The sequence below is a fragment of the Myxine glutinosa genome, chromosome 14 (genome assembly GCF_964187855.1).
Source record: "Myxine glutinosa chromosome 14, kmMyxGlut1.1, whole genome shotgun sequence".
Lineage (NCBI taxonomy): Eukaryota > Metazoa > Chordata > Myxini > Myxiniformes > Myxinidae > Myxine > Myxine glutinosa.
Window position 1 is genome coordinate 72,328,913 of NC_136274.1, and position 11,926 is coordinate 72,340,838.

An 11,926-nucleotide genomic window follows, 5' to 3' on the forward strand; every position below is an offset into this window, starting at 1 on the left:
CAGAGGTAACTGTCACGGTGATAGAAAGATTTGCTTTTTAAAATTACACTCACGGCCTCGACAGGTGGTCAGGATAAGACCAGGTATTCAAATTCGAGCAACAGCGAGACTGCACAAGGAGAGATGAACACTAACATAATGAACGCCCAAAGACATTTTCAAATTCAAAGCAAAATATTCTTCGACTATGAAGAATGTAGGAGATGTAGTGTTCACCGATCGTAACCTCTTTGTGAAAAGATAATTCACTTTAATAACAATTTCCATTTTAAGTGAGGAGAACGCTCCAGTTATTACTGCAAAAGCACATTAATTCACTGAGCTCCTTGTTGGTAAAATGCCAAGTGTAATTGCTGAGATTATCGCTAAAGCCAATGTTAAAAGTTGTTGGTAAATCGCTACATTTAGTGCTAAAAAAAATTAAAACATAATTACAGATTTCCACTTTCTTTATTATTCTCAACATAAGCAGCCTCCACCTGGCCTGTTGGTCTCCAGTAGGCTACATCATAGAAACATCGAAATGGATTCGGCGATGAATGATGGGCGAGGCTGGAGGAGCAAGTCAATTGCCGAGTATCAAACTTCTAATTTTATAATGAAAATTCTCCTTAATTCCAAAAGTTGAAAAGTTTAAGATTAGAAATAAAATAATTCAGGGTGACCGTGCCGGTAAAAAATTGAATTATGAAAAGTTAGTCTTCAAGATTGGGAAAAAAAACTTTCATATTTCAAATTTGAACCTAAATCATTAACGTTCGGGCTTGCCTGATTGGTGTTCCCATCAGACCGAACGTCTTGTTCACGATACTGAGATCCCATGAGATTCAAATCGGATATGCCCCACTAAACTAATTTTTCCATTATGAATCAATGTCCTTGTAATTTATGAAACGGTACTCTTCGTCAGTCAGGCTTCTTCAATGCATCTTTTTTATGAACTCTGCTTTTGTTCAAACTTAAAACTTAAAAAAAAGAAGTCAGGAGACGACGATGGTTCACGAGCGAGTGGTATTCAATGACAAAGGACGGACTATCAAGTCGATCGTCACGATCGTCACGATCATCGACGATTGATGCATCAAATCGGGACCATAATCAGTTATGAGGTTAGTTAGCTACACAATACCGAAAATTAGGTTCGATTCTGACAACTTTGAAAAATTGACCTTTGTGACTTTCAAAGGTCAAATGTCGAAGATTCTGACATTTGTTGGAAAACTTGTATTTCATGATGTATGTGATAATATAAAATCATGTACGACATTTCACCCTATCAGGAAGCGAACAATGTAATAAAACCATCAAAAATCAACATTTCTAAATTTCGTGACCTTGTGACCTTGACCTTGGGGCGAAAATGAAAAATCGAGCTCAGTGGGGCTAGACACATGACATTGGCCTAACCAAATATCGAAACCCCTGTCAGATTCCACCAACGCCCTCGGAGAAGATGTAGCTTGAACTCGATTACCCCCTAAAAAGACATCTTTTTCGGGCATGCCTCCACCCACAATGGGGGCAATACGCCCACTCTAGGCAGGACAAAACTAGATCATGATATCAACCTCCCACCCAAGTTTCATCAAGATCGGATGACATCATCGGGTAGTTATGCTGTGGACAGACAGACAGACAGACAGACAGACGCACACCCATGACGAATATAGTGGTCACTTGATAACTCGTGAACCAAAAATCCCAGTGTTGCTTTCATTTTTTATTAATACAATATAGATGACCATGTGACTGGTCACATGACACTAGTTTCGTCTCAAATGAACAAAGGGAGGTTCCCATTGTATGAACCACCTTTAGAGGCCATTTTCCCCCACAGAGCAAGGGTTGGCCTTTTTCGGGCACCGTGGTCCCCTTTTTGAAGCAATGTTTTATGGCCGGATGCACTTCCTGCCGCCAACCCTGTTAGTCGCCTCTTGCAACACACAGGGAATTACCAGTGAACAGGTACTCAATTTGCCGACCTCAGAAGGAAGACAGGCTGAGTCAACCCCCCTGGTGTTAATTCAGCGACCGACCGGGACTTGAACCCAGGATCCTAGGATCCCAAGCCGGCACCCTAACCGCTAAGCCAACAACAGGATTGAGGTTCCCATTGTTTGCCAACCTTAATTTGACATCTATAGGACACAGTACTCAGATGAACCACTCCTCCAAAGGCAGAACAACATCGATAATTGTGATCTGGTCTCCCACAGAAGGATCACGTCACCGTCCATGGTGCCTCGCGGAAGCTCATAGAGACGAGGAGGTCTTCATGAGGAAATGCGGTGGACCCTCAAAGATGAAATCACAACTCTGGTACCAGGATTAAAAAGACTTATTGTATCGGTAAATAAACGCATGTCTCCTCTGAAAGGAAAGCAGGTTACAAGATGATACAACAGCTTTGCTGTAACGACACCAGATGGCAATTTTCATCCGATTATATTCCAGCACCGATCAAACCCAGGAATAGACAGCTCAAAGGTGAGCCAATAAGAAATGAGCCTTCATGCCGCTCATAACATTAAAATTACCTTTTCTGATTCAATCAGCTCTTTTATGGGAGGCACAAGGGTTTCTAATGAGGCAAGACAGTCAACCGTACATTCGATCCATACAAGGAACTTAGGAGTTGATTGGAGTATCGGGATGGTGCAAAAGGAGTTCACCTGCCTTTAAGATGTCTCACCTGTGTTTGATTCCAGACCCAATTAGAAACTGACATCAACTCATCCTGGGAATTCTTCCAAAGTAAATTGCTCTCTCTCATGCACAGATTTATCCCATCTCGTCTTCAGTTGTCATACCCTTCCTCCCGTCCATGGTACACGGAATCTTGTGGTGAGGCTGTTGCGGAGAAACAACTTGCTTTCGTCTCCTGGAAAGCAGATCCAACGGAAGGAAATCTCATTTCCTTTCACAAAGCCCGAAACAAGTGTGTGTCCACCCTCAGGAGAGCCAGGAAACAATATCTCTCCGTTCTCAAGACCGAACTCTCTTATCTGTCTCCCTCTTCCAAATGTTGGTGGCATCTGGTCAAATCTGTTTCTGGTGTTTGTTCCCCCTCCATCCTTTCCCTTACCTCAAACGGCTACACGGCTGACTCCGTACGTGAAAAAGCTGAATGCCTCAACTCTGTGTTTGCCTCTAAATCTTGTGTCCCAAACCCATCCCTCCCTGTACCCACCGTACCCAGTCGTACCCGGCTGCTCCTGGACTCTGTGTCCTTTCCTCCTGACAAGGTGGAAAAGTTTATGTCAACCCTCGACTCTGATTCTGCAACTGGACCTGACGGCATCAGCCCACGGGTCCTAAAATCCTGTTCTTCTGCTCTTTCACTCCCTCTCTCTGTTCTCTTCACCTTCTCTTTTGCTCAAGGTCATCTGCCATCTGCTTGGAAATCAGCCAACATCACCGCTTTGCACAAAAAAGGTGCAAAAACATCTCCTAGCAACTACAGACCAATCAGCCTCCTCTCAATTATCAGCAAAGTCATGGAATCCATCATTGCTTCAGTATGAAATCTTTCCTCTTCTCCAATGGCTTGATCCCTGATCATCAGTTTGGGTTCAGACCTGGTCACTCTACTCTGGACATGCTGCTTCTGCTTTCTCAACAATGGATGGAGGTCCTCAATGCCAAACAGGAAATTAGAGCTGTCTCCCTTGACATATCACGTGCCTTCGATACGGTCTGGCACCCCGCTCTGCTCACCAAACTCTCATCCTTTGGTATCCATGGAAATCTCCACGCATGGCTGGCGGACTTCCTCTCTAGTCGTAGTCAACATGTGGCCCTGAATGGGTTTCTCTCATCTCATCTTCCTGTTCAGGCTGGAGTTCCCCAAGGCAGTGTTCTGGGCCCTGTGCTTTTTCTGGTCTTCATCAATGATCTCTCTGACTCTCTTGAAAATCCTCTCTATCTCTTTGCTGATGACTCTACTCTCTGTCGCTCCATTCCTCACCCCTCAGATCGGCAATCTCCAGTCTCCTCACTCTTTGCAGACCTGGACAAAATCACAGACTGGGCAAACAAGTGGAACATAACTTTCAATCCTGACAAATCTCACACTCTTACGATGTCTCTCCGAAAAGACCGACTAGACAACCCTCCCATCCACTTTCTGAATAATCCTCTCCAAGAAGTTCTGTCACTCAAGCTTTTGGGTCTCACTATCTGCCATGATCTTTCCTGGGAAACCCACATTTCAAATCTGGCTTCCAAAGCCAGTCGCCGACTGGGCATCCTCCGTCGTGCGAAGTCCTTCCTTGGCACACCTGAGCTCTTCACCACATACAAGGCTTTCATCCACAGCTCAATGGAATACTGCTCTCCCCTCTGGGCTGGTGCTCCTGCCTCACACCTAGCTCGTCTTCACGCTGTTGAAACCAAAGCGTTCAGAATCATTGGAATCTCCCGCAATGAAGCTAACTCCAAGGGCTTTTCACTCACACACCGCAGGCAGGTTGGTGGTCTTTCCGTCTTCTACCGACTCCTCTCTGGCCTTGCCCGCCCCCCCCCCCCCCAGCTCTCTCTGGGCTCTGTCCCCTAAATATTCCTGCAGGTCGCACAATATGTGCCTGCAACCCTCTTATGGTTAAACTGCCAAAATCAAGACTCTCTGCTCACCTTCACTCCTTCATTCCTCTTTTCTCCCACCTCTGGAACAAACTCCCTCACTCTCTTCAATCCCACTCCACCCTCCAGGTCTTTAAAACAGCTGTTCACCACCATCTCTTATCTTTCCCCATCCAAAACCTTGATCTTTTCTACCCCTGCTAATTTCACCCCAATCCACTTTTTTGAAATACCAACTTCTGTCCTGGAAGTCCTTGGTGTCCTTGTGTTTTACACTTCTCCCACCCCCCCCCCCCCTTCCCACGCCTCCTTCTCCCAAGCCCTCTCCCTCCCACACATCTCCCTGCTCTCAAATGTTGTGTTTGTGTGCTTCCCCTTCTCTCCCCATCTTGTCTTCCGCTCCCTCTTTTTATATACTTTGTTTGTCTGGTTGATTTGTTTGTGAAATAAATGTTAGCTCTTTCACGAGCCTCGATTCAGTATACAAAAAAAAAAGAAGAAAAAAAAGAAGTGTTTCATTAGTGTTTTGTTGGCAGAGCATTGCATCGAAAACTCCGGAGTCTGTCGGATGGGATGTTTAAGCTGTGGACCCTTCCACTAGCATTGGACACTGGTGGGTGGACGTGATACATCCTAGTGCATTTTGACAAGAAGAACATGAGTTATCACTGCTGCCCCGGACAAACTCTAAATTCCTGAGCTAACCAGCCATCCCAGAGAGGAGATGCACCGACGGGTCAATTTGATCTAATAAACGACAACATTGCACAACGAGAAATCAGCTTATCATTGTGATTATCATCATCATCAACTATCCATTTACCCTAAACTTCATTCTTGTAATGTAATAGAAGGCTGATGAATAACCCATCCTGGAGGTGAACTTACCATTAAATGAAATAATTAATAAAAACGACTCGACAGACTCGCAGTGGGAGTTTGGGAATCGAAATGAGAACCTCCCCCCCCCCCCCCCTGTCTGAATTAAAGCAAGTGAGAACGAAATGCGTTTGGTGACATGCCAGTTTTCACCCACGTAACTCACTGCGGCGCCATTTTAATCACACTATGTTACCTGCACAAGCAGAAGGAAGGATGAGAGAGGAAGTAAATGATGAGTCAGTAACATGGACTTCCAGCCAACAGAACAGCATGCAATAAGAGTCTGCTAATACCAAAAACTTACATCACCCCTAGTTTACACAGAGGCTTTACATAATTTTCTATAAATTTATTTTGGTTAAAAAACAAAAAACAACCTAAATTATTATACAGCACAGTACTCTACAATGAAGATCATTAGCCTGATTCCATCCATGTTACTCATATGCACTCGATAAACACTTTTGCTGTAAGGTTGACTGGCGTGAGATGGACCGCTTCAGGCAGATATTCTGAATTTTAATCTTTACCATGCTAGGTGATGCATTCTTTATCAAAGTCCCGCCATCTCGGTGGATCTACAATACCTTCAAATCAATCGCACCAAAAATCAATCACATGATCAAAGAACATGGCCATTACTTGCCCCATTTCATTGGTTTGACTTGTAATACCCACTCCCACCAGGTGGCGATATACTATTTTTTTTTGATTTTTTTTGTGTAAAGGATCGAGGTTCGTGAAATACACATTAACATAGAGAATTGGGGTATTACCCCAACCTTGAACCCCGATACAAGACTATTCTTTTATTTTACCCCTAAACCCTCCCAGGTACCCCACGAGGACAACCATCCAGCTTACAACTTATTACGTCTAGCGGTTTAGGAGTGCATGGTAGTCAGAGACACATGCACACAGACAAAAACAGCCAAACGCAGACAGACACACAAACACAGATAGATAGACAAACACACAATCACAGATAGACACACAAACAGACAGGACAGACAACGACTTCTCAAACTATACATTGCACTGGCAGGGAATCACGGACATTCCGGTGATTTTCCCATCAGAAATTCCCACGAAATCATGTAAAATTCAACTTCAAGTCCTAAGCTCCACTCAACCCCAAATCCAAAACTCCTCCACCCAACCCCAAGTCCTCAAGCCCAATCCCAACCTCAAGTCTTCAAGTGCCTCCCCCCCATCCCCACCTCCCAAAGTCCTCAACCCACTTCTCACAATTATCTGTCCCCTCTGCCCATCCCCCTCCCCAACACCAATGCTTTGTCCTCCTCTCTCCTCTCCCCTTTACTTCTTCAAGTCCCCAACCCCCAAAACCCTTAAGTCCTAACCAAGGCCCTCGCAACCCCAATTCATCAAACCTCCCCCACCCCAAAACCTAAACCGATCTCCCCCAACTCTGTCACCTCTCTGTCCTCCCCTTCCCCTTTTCTTCAAATCCTCATCCCACCCCCCAGTTGGTTAGCTCTTCTTCCAGTCCTCAACCCTGCTCCCCTCCCCCTCTGCCTCAATCTCCCTCTTCCACCTCTCCCCCATCCCCATCCCCGACATCCTCAACGCCCTCTCAGTCCTCCCCTTCACCTTTCTCAACAACGTTCCTGTTTCCATTCGTTAAGAACAATGTTAAAAGTAAATATATATATATATATATAAATAAAACATTTAATTTGATCTCGCGATTCTTCAGTAAAAATAGCGGATAAGTTAGAGCTAAAAATGATTTTAAAATAAGTAAGGTCATTGGTGATGGAAAATGATAATATAGCCTACAACCGGAATTTCTCTGACAAAGATATTAATAATGATATGGATTTTATGGCCAATGGTCGAGTAGTTTAAAAGGCAAAAAATAAACAAACAGGATAACAAAAGGCCTCATCAGATGTTTCGCTCAATTTTTTATGAATGTTTACGGATGCGAGGCTAACCCCCGCTCCAGCAGGGAAAATGGCCTTAAACTGCCTGTTGTGTTGTTGTGTTGTTTAAGGATGCGAGTCCAGCAGAACAAACATGTGAGCATGGACATACATGATTAATGGAAAAACAAAATGGACTTAGCAAGTCTGAGGCCTACACGGAAGTAGAATAACATATGAAAGTTAACTATTTTACTTTAAAAAATGAATTTTGTTTAAAAAAAAAGAAAATAAATATTTACAAAAAACCCCCAAAAAGTTTCAACCATTTCCTTGAATTGAATCTTACTACAATTCACCAAATGTCTGTCTGTCCGTCTGTCTGTCCATCTGTCTGTCCGTCTGTCCGTCTGTTCCCAGGTACCGCAAAAGCGGCTGAACCAATCGCAACGATATTTTGGGTGGGTAATCCTGGGACCCCCTGGAGTAAAATTAGTGGAGCGGCTTAGCCCAAATATTCAAAAGAATTGTGCATTTTGTGATACAAGCACCAAATTTGGCACACTAGTAGACTATCATATTATGAAAAGATCTGGATATTGGGCCATCTCAGATTCAGAGATTTGATTTTTGCAAGATTTGCAGATTTTGCAAGCTGAGATTGCAACGCCAGGGACGGCCGACTCCTTCCTACGAGCTGCCCACGTCACCCACACAAGAAGAGCTCATCAAATCACTGCAGCGGCACTGCACATCCTGCAACACCGTGCGTATGAACGCCACTGTATGACATATGCTGATGATGCAGAAGACCTGCCTGAGTTCGAAGACTGGTGTCACCAGAGAGGAGAAGACATTCCCAACTTTCAGTACTGGGCAACTGTGCTGGAACTAGAGATGTTGGTACTGGTCTACGTGCGTTCTCTGCGGCAGGCTTCATTCACGATGTACCTCGATGCCCTGACGGAACTGGTCCCATGGTTCTTGGTTCCATGCCTTAGACCACACACACTATGCCAGGTGGGTCCCTGTTCACCTGAGGGACACGGTTGCACTCCCAATGAAGCACCCAGATGTAGCCAGAGAATTCAGGGCTGGCAACTTCACTGTACAGAAGACGAAGAAGGTGTTCTCTTCGATCCCAATCGAATCGAAATCTTGCAAAAATCAAATCTCTGAATCTGAGATGGCCCAATATCCAGATCTTTTCATAATATGATAGTCTACTAGTGTACCAAATTTGGTGCTTGTATCACAAAATGCACAACAGGTTTGCTATGCTGCTACACTAAATAGGCTATATTGTTTTTCCAATTTTTTCCAAATTTTTCCAATTTCCAATTTTTCCAATTTTCCAATTTTCCAGTTTTTCCAAACACGATGGAATAATATTTACCGATATGAACAGTGATGTGGCTTTCATTGAAATTCTACAAATACTGTTTAGATTTTGATGATTTGCGTGTGATATGATTTAACGGATGTTTATATGAATCGTTTAAAATAAAAAAAGCCTTCAATTTCTGATATTTTGCCTTTTCATTTGGGCCTCCCAATTGAAGCCCCGCCGGTAGAGTGGGTACCGTTGTTAGTGATATATAATATCAGTCTACCGACTTACTGATCCCCTTTCCTAAATATCCTTAAGGGAAGTCAAAATTAAATTCTCTCATTCAAAAATAGACAAGAGAAAGGTCACTACTGTCTAAAAAAGATAAAATTGATTTCTCTTAAATATATTCAATGATCTGACTGAAATTGGTGCCACCATTCCTGCCACTTTGCCAAAGCGATAGAAAATGGCGTAGGCTGAACCAAGCTTAGGGAGGGAATCCTATGGGGGAATCAACTGGCAGGCCTGTCTGGAAACATCAGGGTTAGTGTTCACAGTTTCCTTTTTCACTGCGCCATGAGATCAGCTCATAAAGAAAGCCAGATGAAGAGCGATGAACACCGCTCAACATATGAGGCAGATTTTAGAAACGTGTAAGCTTTCTAATATACACCATCGGTCATTTTGAGTCATCGAGATTTATAAGCACGGAATCTTAAAGCCACCATCATAATTCATGACTTATGCAGAGGCAGATCCAGGATTTGGAAAAGGAAGACAGTGTATGGGGTGTAGGGTGGGAGAGTGGTGGTGAGATCTCCACTTTTCCAAAGAAAAAGAATAATAAATAAATAAAGCCGAGCATTTTAAAAATTGCTGAATGAGGGTAAAATAAAATTTAAACAAGCAGCCAATGAATTCCCGTGCCTTTCGGGTAGTATGAGGAATAGATTTCTGCAATATGAAAGCTAAATCTTGAACTGTTTTTGAAATATAACGTACACAAGCCAAGTTACTGAGATGGTTGCCATGGCAACTTAATTCAGCCAATCACAGCCGTGATCGAATTTAGTTGAGATAATCTCATGAGGAATATACGAGTACATGTGCAAAATGAAAGATAAATGTTCAACGGTTTTTGAAATATAGCTTACACAGGCCAAGTTACTGAGATGGTTGCCATGGCAACATAATTCAGCCAATCACAGCCGTGATCTAATCCGATTGAGACAATGTCATGAGGAATAGGCATCTGCAACATGAAAGCGTAATCAAGAATATTTTTTGAAATATAGAATACACAAGCCAAGTTCCTGAGATGGTTGCCATGGCAACGTAATTCAGCCAATCACAGCTGTGATCTAATCAGGTGGAGATAATGTCATGAGGAATATACATGTTCAATATGAAAAATAAATGTTCAATGGTTTTTGAAATATCGCGTACACAATAGTACATTGACAGATGATCGGTCAGGCGGAGCTCATTTGAATGTCCCCGGACTCTGATCTTGTTTGTTGGAGGTGTGGGGAACAAAAGATATTCTTGAAAAGGGCCAAACACATCATAAAATTGCTTCAACAGCTTGCAGCAGAATTGGCATACTCCATCTTTCCAAATATTTCGCTGAAAAATCAAACTATTCCCTGTCTACAAGGACTTTTTCGTAGCCCAATGGAGTTCTACTCTCCGCTATGGGCTGGTGCACCAGCATCACATCTGTCTTTCCTGGATTCTGTGGAATCTAAAGCTTTCACCATTGTTGAAATCTACGACGATGACGCTGAAGCACAAGGCCTGGTGCTCGCACATCACAGGCACCTTGGTGGTCTCCAGTTAATTTACCTTCTCCCACCGAGCTACTTTTGCACTCTCAACCCTCCGACCCTCCCCAGCTCCTACAGGACTCGCACGTTCTTACCCTAACCCCTCCTAGGAAACACAGGGGAAGTATACAGTATTTAAAGGATGAACGTGACATGTCACCCTGGAACGGTCACCATTTGTAAACATTATGTACATTAACTCTTGAGAAGTCTGCCCACTTTTGAATGGAATGCTGGATCCCAAATCACCATGCAGCCAACTACACCCAATGGTGAATCTTATTGCGGAAATGACATCACACACCATACACCACTCACAATGATGTTATTTCAATTTGTGGAAATGACGTCACACACCATACACCACTCACAATCATGTTATTTCACTTTGTGGAAATGACGTCACACACCATACACCACTCACAATCATGTTATTTCAAAACAACCAAATCGACAAGGCCTTGCTTCCAATTTGTTTAAATTTACAGTGAGCAGTAAATGGAGAGAACGCACTTTTACTTTGAGATAAAGTTAATATGCAGCAACATTCAAATTTATAATCCAATTAACTTACTTTCTGGATTCTCCAGGGTTGCAATTTGTGGTTACAAAGCTCGTGGTCAATAACACCGACACGTTGACAGCAGGTAGACCCGATGAGGCGCCACCACGAAGATATAGGGGCGCTGGAGGTCAGAAAACGGTCCACAAAGGGTATAAAGGCAGAAGATAGATTGTCCGACGAGAGTTGCTCAGACAAAGAGAAGAGAGCATGGGGTGGGGGGTTGGATGGGAACAAGAAGGGGGCTTCAAAGAAAATACATCAAAATGCTCTCTCTGTACATTGGTGGAGAAAGGCTTGACCGGTCCATTTTGGTTGCACTATAAATAGCCCAGCAGGGCGCACAGCAGCAAAGGCTTGAAGGCCACATATAGCTTTCAGGAAGGTTTTTTCTTTGAGGCAAGATCAATGCAAACTCTTTTCTCACCCGATGTCTCGCTGTAGACCCCGAGTTCGGTCAAAGACCTACCCTTGTTGAGACTTTGCTATCTCACCTGGGATGTCGATGAGGCGAGCGTAGGTGGCGTGCGGCGCTTGAGCCGAGCGACACCAGGGCTGGCAGGAGTTGAAGATAAGGACCAATGGGTGGAGACCCACACTCCGTGGGTGGTGATGGTGCGTAGTGGTGGTCGTAAAACGATCATGTTGATCATGTTTTTTCTTTTCAAGAGAGAGGTCATGTGACCGACGGTTATGGGGTTATATTTGGAAATACCGTTTTATAAATAAAGAATCACCATATCTTCGGTCTTCTCTATTATTTTTTTTATAAAGGAAAGTTTTACATATTGTTACATTATAAGTGAACGATCAACGTTGTTCCCTCAACTGTTAGGTCAGGCAGGGAACCTTTCAC

General features: G+C 43.5%; 1 protein-coding gene across 2 annotated transcripts in view; it reads right to left on the bottom strand.

Annotated features, from left to right (window-relative positions):
• The window catches only part of LOC137439905 (unconventional myosin-XVIIIa-like), a 346,703-nt gene extending 335,041 nt beyond the window's left edge, over nucleotides 1-11,662 (bottom strand). For both annotated transcript variants that reach the window (XM_068136130.2, XM_068136128.2), the window contains exons 1-2: nucleotides 11,565-11,662; nucleotides 11,083-11,194 (exon numbers count right to left, since the gene is read on the bottom strand). The gene's annotated coding sequence lies outside the window, so the exon portion shown is untranslated. The remainder of the gene's footprint in view (nucleotides 1-11,082; nucleotides 11,195-11,564) is intronic.
• Between the last annotated feature and the right edge of the window lie 264 nt (nucleotides 11,663-11,926).